General features: G+C 38.4%; 1 protein-coding gene across 2 annotated transcripts in view; it reads left to right on the top strand.

The window, feature by feature from the left end:
• Positions 1-352: 352 nt before the first annotated feature.
• Positions 353-9,632, top strand: part of LOC139991959 (discoidin domain-containing receptor 2) — a 143,991-nt gene continuing 134,711 nt past the window's right edge. For both annotated transcript variants that reach the window (XM_072012386.1, XM_072012377.1), the window contains exon 1: positions 353-819. The gene's annotated coding sequence lies outside the window, so the exon portion shown is untranslated. The remainder of the gene's footprint in view (positions 820-9,632) is intronic.

Genomic DNA, 9,632 nt, shown 5'->3' with positions numbered 1-9,632 from the left:
ATACAATCATACAAGTCTCTTAAAACAATTGCCATTCACTTCGACCAAACCTTAGCTTATCTTCCTCTCAAAAAACATATAATACATTATAATAAGAATTTACTGGAAGACTAGGTATTTTCACGCCTAGGAGTCTCTCACGGGCAAAATAAGCTCTCGTCCAACGCGACTGTTAGACACCCGTATAGCTTGACTGCTCCTCTCGTTGTGCCTCGTCCGCTCGCGTCCCTTTCGCCCCGTGCGCGTCGCCCTCCCAGCCCTCTCTACCCCACCCTTCCAGTCACGGCCCGTAGTCCTTTCCCCCTCCATCGAAATCGATGCTACTCGCGGATCGCGAGTTCAGTCTGCGACTGGCCACCGCGTGCGTAACGTCGCTCCCTCTGTCTCGTTTTTGTTTTGCCTCGGGCCTCGACCCGAACACCCCTTCATTCGTAGGACAACCCCCCTTCTCCTTCACGCGCTCCCTTTTACCACATATACAACGATCAAATTGTAAACTGTTCGATTTGTTTTCGTCACGATATCGCGTGTTATTGTTGCGTCGTAATCTGCGATCGGAGTCGATCACGTGTGACATTGCGCCGGACGGTGTACAACGTTGAGAGAGGAAATTTTCAAGGAAAGAAAGATTAGTTTTCTGTGAAGGAAACGGAATGAAGAAAAACTCAGTGACGAAGCGGAAGATGTATCAATCGACGATGATTCGATGCGAGTTCGGGAAACGATCCTGAGGCGATCGGATGTATGACGAGGCGCTACCGTCGAGGATAACAACCAGCCAGCTCTACGGCTGTCCCCGTGCAAAGGACACTTGATTGGGTGAGTGGATATTTTTATTTTCCCAAGATGATATTCTTTCACCTTCGAGACATAAATAGCTTTTGTAAGGGGAGAATGTTTGTTTCTCTAAAGAAGAAGCGTTTAATCCTTATCGAAACATTCTAAATAGGCTCACCTCTGTTAGTCATGCTATTATTCATGGAATTAACGCGAGATTTACTCCGTTCGAATGTGCGCGCATGGTGAACGGAAGTATATCGGCGGGGCTTGACGCGTTCGTAATTAACACGGTGAAAACGGAACAAAATGTTCACGCAGGCTAGCGGGAAATTAAATGATATCCCGTTTAACCCTATCCGGGTTATCGTGAAATATTTCCAGCGGGGTGAACGCGTCGATGCAGACGCGTAACGCGAGCTGACAGCCCGTATATATGCTCGGAACTAGTAGAGGAGTTTACCGCTGGTCAGTCGGGCCAAGTTTATCACGGACTGACATTCGTTTTTCGGTTATTCACTCTACAACGTGAAATATCCGCGGATGTCTCGTTCAAATAACGCTATCCATTCGAAACCGGCGTGAACTTACGATGCACAAAGTGACACAGTTCTGACACTCGATCGGAATAAATTTAACATGGTATTATGTCAACGGCGCTCGTTTGTCCTACGAATTCATCGACGAAAATTACGCGAACATTGCATTGCAATTCCCCTCGTTTCACGCGACGACATCGAACTAGAAACTTCAATATTTCCGCCGCTGGAAGTCTGATAACGTTAACAGCCCTGAAACGCGGGAAAACTTCACGAATTTCATATTCAAATTCAACCATATATGTCGAACGCAATTTTTAAGAAGTTTCTTTTGAAATGGCAATTAGGAAACGTTTAATTATGAAACAATTAAATAACCCATTAGATTGAACTTTGAGTGTTAGAAATAATTAGAGGAACCGAGTGTTTTCGATTTGGGGATGAAATAGAAATGCATGATCATCCAAGTTTTGAGAAAAACATGGCAAAATAACGTGTTGATAATGTCTAAGTAATTTTCCTAAAATGGACGAAGGAAAATGATAAAATGGAGAAAATTGTTAGTGTTAAAATTACATATATATATGTATATACATTACAATGAAGATTCGGATCTGCCTTAATTATTAAATCTGGTACGAAGTCCTTTAATTTGGTCCAGGTTATGCCGCATTGCATTCTATCATCGAACAATATTCCATCTCGTTTAGTGTACTTTTCACCTTAGAATTTATTTAATATACCAAACCATAGTTTTACTTTGATATCGAAACTATCTCACAACTCTACCTCTCCACGATTCCGAAGATATTCCAACGAAAAATTTCTAGTTTGTAAGAGTCAACAATTCTCTACATTCAACGAAACCTGGAAATGTATGAAATACAAAAACCAAGCGATAGAAATGATTGGAATGAGGAAGATGTAGGTGGACGATATAAGAGTTCATCGAAAGTAGTCCAACCGTACGATTGATCAGCCAGTACGGCTTTACGCTGACGTTTTCGGCGACAGTTTCCATTAAGGTGGTCCCGTGGACGTCTCAGTCGATGTTTCGCTCCGCAAGAAATTTCATTTTCCTCTCTCTTTCCTTCCGTAGCGACCACCCAGTTTTATTGGACGCTGTCCTTCAATGTCCACTGCCGGCTATCCACGATATCGTGACACGTAGCGCGACGCGGTCATAAGCGACCCCGAGGAAGTTGGTTAATTAATTGCCTTTGGAAATATAATCCGAGCGTCGAGTGTAACTAATCAGGGAGAAACTCGGTCGGACGTTGACGGGCATGTTTGCTGCACCTATCACGTACGGGGATGGAAATGTAATTTGCCGGGATAGAGTTAGCCTCGTTGAATGCCGTGGCCAAGCTTCGCCGCCTATTCTGCCCATCAGCTGCAATCTCCTCGCGGCGTGCCACCCATTGATCGCCACCAACGATTTTGCATGTAAGAATCTAGAAGCTAGGATACACGGGGCCGAGACTTTGCGTGGCGAACGTTTTAACGTGCTAGTTCTCCGAGGGATAGGCGTTAAAGGGTCGAAAGGTTCGTTGAAGGATTGTTTCTTCCTCGTTTTCCATTGGAAAACACGTGAATTCTGTTGGAGAATTGGGAAATACAGTTTAGAGTACTATATGGGTAAATTGTAAAATTGTAAATTGAAATATTGTAAAATTAGTCAGAATTTGAAATGAATATGTTGTGAGTGTGTTTAGGATCGAGATAAATAAACTGATAGAAATACAAATAGATAATCTATTGAAAGTTACGGTGTTGTTATAAGAAGAGACTTAGAGACTTTGCTTATATTGAATAATGAGATAAGTGGAGAATGGAATAAAGATTTGAAATCCTGATCAGAAATTTGTAACTTTTCCTGAACTGTTAATGAATACCGAGTAGGTTTTAATCAGTTGCATAGCTATTTTTCAAAATTTCTTGTCAGTAAATGGTGCTATAACTATGTAGTATAATATGATGTATAATATTATTCTCAGCTGTAAAAATGTAAACGAAATTCCTTACATCAGCTGCTGTCAAGATTCTCCTTATTCTTTCTTCTCTCTGTCTCTTTCTTTTTACCTGTAAGTGAAACATTATTAATGGTAGGTCTCTATGGAAACTTCTCAATCGAAATTTGAACATAGATTACATTGTACGGTTCTAAATAGCACAATCTCGTTATAATATCTTGACCCATACTATATCTTTTTCAATGGATATATTTCAAATTCTAAACCAAGTAAATTCTATTATTTATTCAGTAGTCAGATTCATTGTTCTTGATATTCAGACGATTCTCTTCCATATACTAGTCGTCTTCGAATTTCAAATGTATGGAAGTAAGAATTCCGGGATAGGCGACTTCGTCAGAATACTCTCCCTTAAAACAAAAATATTCGAAGGAGTAATAGAGATTTTCTTTCTGCTTGAACAGACGTACAGTTACGGACTGGTATCAGGAAATCCGCTGATTCCAGCCCTAACGTCCTAAAAATTTCTTCGTCTCGTTGGATTTTACGTATAAACAGTTACATCGAACCGAGTTCATGTTTATGTATAATACTCGAGCACGATCAACGACCTCGACTTTGGAACATTCTTTCTCGGAAACAGACCCGGTAGGACAACAAAATATTCATAGCGTCTCGAACTACGCTTCGGAACTTTCCCCTTAATCTCAAAACAAACATTTCGTTATGAAAAATGCCGAACATGCTGACTTTCCACGCTGTAAGCGATTATAACAATTTTAATTAAATGAAAATTTAATCAATCCCGGCAATCAACTTCGTGTATCCGATCGACAAATTAAAACACGCATACAATTAGCGTCGAGTATTCAATTCGCCGCGATTAACGCTTGTCAACGAATAAGGGGGAAGGGTGGAAAATATTAAAAAATAAACAAGACACGAGGAACAAGAATGGTAGGAAAAAGAATGAGTGGCTTGTAACGTGCCTCGACCCTAGTCAGAGTTTTTCATATTTTATCTAAGAATGTATTCTGATAGTTGGATGCAAAGCTCGTATTGGAAGAGATTGAATTATCGTCGAATGAAAATTAACTGAGTCTGCAAAATAGGTATAGGACTGTTTACAGAGTATTATTATTTAGGTATTGCTGTGGCTTTTTTAAACAAGAACCCACATATGAAAAAACGAATCAGTATATATAATATAAAAAAAAGATAAATATCTATAGCTTTAACTATTGTATTTTTTATTTCTCTCATTTAATAAAAAATCTTTAGTAAAAATGAAGATATATCGTTCAAGGTATATTAATCTAGTTTGAAAATATTTTGTCTTCAAAAATAACTAACTACAATAATCACGATTTCTTGATTTAATTAAATATCGATCTCCTGTTGCATAATTGCAAACAGAACTTACGGTAATTCTGTAATATGACGAACATTTGCCTAAAGAAAGTTAAGAATGGCGAAATACCATTTTCCTTTCCTGAAAAGATACAAAGATTAACGAGCATCGTTTCTGTTACAAACCCTCCTCTTTCGATCGAAAATCATCGAGGTTACAAGAAGAATGTAGAGCGACGATTCTTGAGAATTGTACAAAAATATTCTGATTTCAATGTCGTTTGCAGCAATGAATTCGCTAGATGGTTAAACTGGGACGATTCGCGATTAAAAGCTCAGAGCTTCGGCTGCACCATACATTTGCATATAGGAAGCTCTGTATAAATTCCGTAGTTATACTGCGTCAGAAGCAATAACGCAACGCCAAGCAGAACACGTTAGAGCGCGTTTGCAGTTTGCAAAACGGTTACGTACGATTCGACGTTACGCGTAAACGATTGATCATACACTTCGTCGGTACTTCGAACACGTCGACGTTGAGGATGCTTCTCTCTCTCCCACTATATTTTTTTTTTTTTTTTTTTTTTTTTTTTGGTACCAGTGATCGACTAGAACACGACTCTTCTCACCGCTCGAAACGTCGAAGTTTAGTAGCTTCAACGAGTTATTGTGGATATTTCGTCGTAGAACTTTCGGAAATTCCCGTGCGCATCGTTGAGTCCGGGCTTGTTCAAACGAACTTGCGAATCGATACGTGAGCAACAAATTTGCTGTTATATTTTAATACTGTATGGTATTTACCGAGACTGAGCGAGAGGGTGCTGCTTGGTAATCGCGATAATTCAAAAATCATGAACCATAGCCATCGTAGTTTCCAAGATCAAATTTTAACATTACCGATCGATAATCGAGATATTCAAAATGTTAATAACGCTTTTATTGTACGAAATAATGCAAGCATAGGGTATTAACAGAGTCTATAATACAGTACTGAATGTACATTCTACTAGCAGAATATTTGAAAGCTGTGAGATTCTTCGATAAGTTATTATGTTGCCAGGAAATTATTAATGGAAACCTAATAGGAAAATTCGTATTGTAAACTGTTCGAATATATTGTTAATTTGTGAAATTGAATTCTTCGACATTTATTCTTGCTTCCTTTATCACGGAGTAATTTGTATTATAACAAAGAAACAGGTAAAATTGTACTAATACAGCATCGGTATTGATGTATTAATTAATTAGCTTCATGGACACCATATTAAATTTTGTATCAGTTAGTCCGACAAAAATGTTGTTACTATGTAAATGAAGTGCACTAGAGCTGATAAATAAACATTTCGTTAAAAATAACTATCTGCAAATAGTTTCTATAGTCAGTTTCAGTATTAATGCGATAAACATTACGAAAATAATTACAGAAACTTGACAGTAAAACTTTTATAGTAAAATTGGATTTTCCATCAATTAATATCATTTATCGTCGAATAACTTATATTATAAGAAAGAAATCACGTGATTGAAAGAATCCTAGTAGAAGACCTTAAAAAATTCCACTTTAGAAATTTTCCTCTGTAATATAGATAGGTTTCCCTGAATGTGCCATTACAAAAAATACAACGTTTAACCGCTAATCTTCTCTAAAAGCGCCTCGTACTACGTCATTCCGTTCCTCCCTCGAATTTCCCAACCAAATTTGTAGCCTGCAATCAGAAGATCCACTCGTACGCACCAGAATGCTCACAATTTGCCGTACGTCGAGGTCGCGGAGGAAAGAATGGCGACCGCGTATTCGCGAAACTGCGGCAATAAAATCACATTCAGAAACGCTGCGTACGCCTAACATTAACGTGCGGTATGCACTATCGTTGCGGTACGGCAATACAAATAGGGCTTGCTTCCGGCTGCGACGGTTGCGCAGCTCGGCTTCACGCATCGCTTACTCATTACTGCACATCCGCTCGAAATCGGCGCCGCTTTAAAGCCGCGAAATTTGCTTTGGCTGCTCACGAACGCGACTTTAAAGCGACCTGTCGGTTAAGAGTGCCCGCTGGCAAATACCGTTTTACTTACAGCGCATAAACACGAATCAAGTTCAAACGACGTACGAATACGTTGTACGCGATACGATACCGTCGCTTGATGGAACATTCCACAAATGCGTTGCCTAATTTACGTTTCTTTCGATCTTGATAGGTGTCTGTAGCAAGTAAAATTTTTTACAGAGACTTAATGATATTTGCAGTTGCAGGTTCTTGCGGAAGTTTGGTCAAATTTATTGTAATCAAATATTATTCAATAGCATGATTCCTAAGGGGCAGAATGTAAGAAAAGTATGTGCAATATCGCGGTGTTGAGCAGGATTTACTGAAGAGAAATGGAAAATGGAATAAATTATTTATTCATAAAACTACACCTTCTGGTTTTGCAATACTTCGTTTATATCATCACATAATTTATTTTACTGCGGAACAATGTGAGAGATTTTGAAAAATATTAAAGTCCCCAAAATTTTTTGTTCATACCTTAAAAATAGAATTTCCAAATAATATAACTGAATTTTGGAATAGCGTCTTAGCTCGAGTTCTCTTGACATAAAAGAGAAGATAAAATAGGAATGGAAAAATCGAAGAAAGCAATAATGGATTTTCGATATTAGACAAACATTGGTCATTTGTTGGGAACATGTTTTGTATTTCAACAGATACCTTAATGATTCTTTGACTTCAAACCTTCTACGAGCTATCGATAATTATCGAAACAGTAGGAAATGGTAGCTCGGTGAAATTCATCGAATTTCGTGCCCTCCTTCCGCTCGAGGTCGTCGCTGCTCGAATGATACCCGCGTTTCAATGGAGTACGAAACAATTGATCCATAAATCACGCGATCAAAACTGGGCTGGGCGGCCGGATGATTTATAAAAGCTCGATGTATCGTGTGAGAACCGAAGCGACGAAAAAGTCTCGCGCGATGTTACAATTAATCGCATTTATTTACGTACGAACAAACCGAGGTCAATATTACGCGACCAGCGCGTAAAAGTTTTCCAGCCAATTTCACAGGGAAATATGTCGGCGTTGGAAAACTGATAAAAATAAAACCTACGATACGAGGTATTTTTTTTACTCCTTTTGTTCCCTTTATAATTTTTTGTTTCTGTTCTTCATATATTTCGCTTGTACTTTTTTAAAAATTTTTTTTGTGCCGTAAATGCACACGATTAATCATAGTTTTTTACTTGGGCACATCGCGTACAATGTACCACGAGGGAATTGAAGCTTCTACCCCCACATTGTTCGAGAATGTTCGCGTACAAACCGAGTTTTCGTTTCGCGGTTATTTGCGGTGACGCCGCGGTGCGACAACGAGAATCGCGAGTAATTAATACCAACCTTATACGTAATTAGTCATTGAAAAACAATGTTCGAGAGGACAATGACAGCTTGAGCGTTCCTCCGATCTCGGTGATCCAGATTAATTAAATTTCATTGCTTAACGGGCATTAAACCACCGTACCCTCTCGAAATAACATCTCGTATCATTGATATTATAGCGTAGTTTATTAAAAAACGATTTTGCATATATAGCGGCATCCGAGTCAACGGAAGATTTGAATCGGAAAAGACTCATATTATTGTGTCTTGGAATATCAACGTTGTTTTGGTTTGCTAGGTTCAAAGGTAAACGAACTCCGGACAAAATATTATCGCCGCTATTTGTAATCGTCAACCGGAGTTACATTTCAACTTTTTATAATAACACCGGTCGATACAAATAAACGAACGTGCTTTCTAGGACAGTCATATAGTCGAATAGTTAGTCAAATAGTAGCATTGAGCGAGCGACGATTACGATCGTCATATACTATCTCTGTACTTAAAGTAATATACACTGACTATTACAATTTTATCAGTCGTCTCTTTAATAAATCAACCAACACGTTTAATATCCACCTCACATATTTCATCAGTTTCTTTGTTATACGTTCGAACGATCGATTACAAAATTCAATAAATTCGTAATGTTGAGGTTATTAGATGTATGTGAACAAAGGAACGCGTGGATAAATTGTATGGTAGAAAATATATTTTAAAACTGAAGTGTAAATACAAGTGGGAATATAATTGAGCTGATCCAGATCCGCATGCTAGCAGTGTTACCCTATGACTGAAAACCCTAAAGCCATCGTCGTCTACAGTTTATGGTCTGCCTCCGACCCAGAAGTTCAGAAGTCGTTCTCAACCCTTTTTGGTCATGAGTGGAACCTCTTGTTCTTATAGAGGAACTAAGAAGTAATAATTGTCGTAAACAAATTTATAAATCACAATAGAATGGTACAATGATTGAACGGATAAGAATACTAGAAAATATTGATAGAAAACATAAATACAGAACAGGAAGTACAAACGCATCCAGAAAATACAGTTAAATATACATAGAACTCATAAACTATCGTAGAAGCTTAAATGGTAACAATGTAAACGACTTTAATTTTTCATTACAATCTGTATAGATACGTGTCGAGTGTTTTATCATAGATTTTCAAACATGATATTTTCACGTTCAAAACAGAAAAAGAACATCCATTGCGCGTTTTACTGTTAGCTATGCTTTCGCTGTTCGTTACTTGCCTTTTAAGTGATTAAACCGCTCCCTCTCAAAGATCCTTAAAAGTGATTTAATCAGTAACATGGGAAGAATTTGGAATCCTTGGAAAACGCGTGTAGTAAAATGAAACGATCATGTTACGGCACATCATCGTGACCCTTAAACCACGTTGTAGGAAGATAAGGAATCGTTACAGTGTCGTGTGATTTTTTATTTAACCACCTGGATGGAAAGGACGCGTAAGCCACGAACGATACCGGATAGGTCATATTTTTATCTTCGTCCTGGCAAACGATACTTCTAAGTAATTCGGATCGATCGAACGTACAAGTTTACGAGCCGAGGTGATAGTTTATCGTTGAACCGCTATTCGATTACTTA

The sequence above is a fragment of the Bombus fervidus genome, chromosome 2, assembly GCF_041682495.2.
Source record: "Bombus fervidus isolate BK054 chromosome 2, iyBomFerv1, whole genome shotgun sequence".
Classification (NCBI taxonomy): Eukaryota; Metazoa; Arthropoda; class Insecta; order Hymenoptera; family Apidae; genus Bombus; species Bombus fervidus.
Note: the sequence above shows the minus strand (reverse complement) of the source record. Positions and strands in the feature narration are given on the sequence as shown.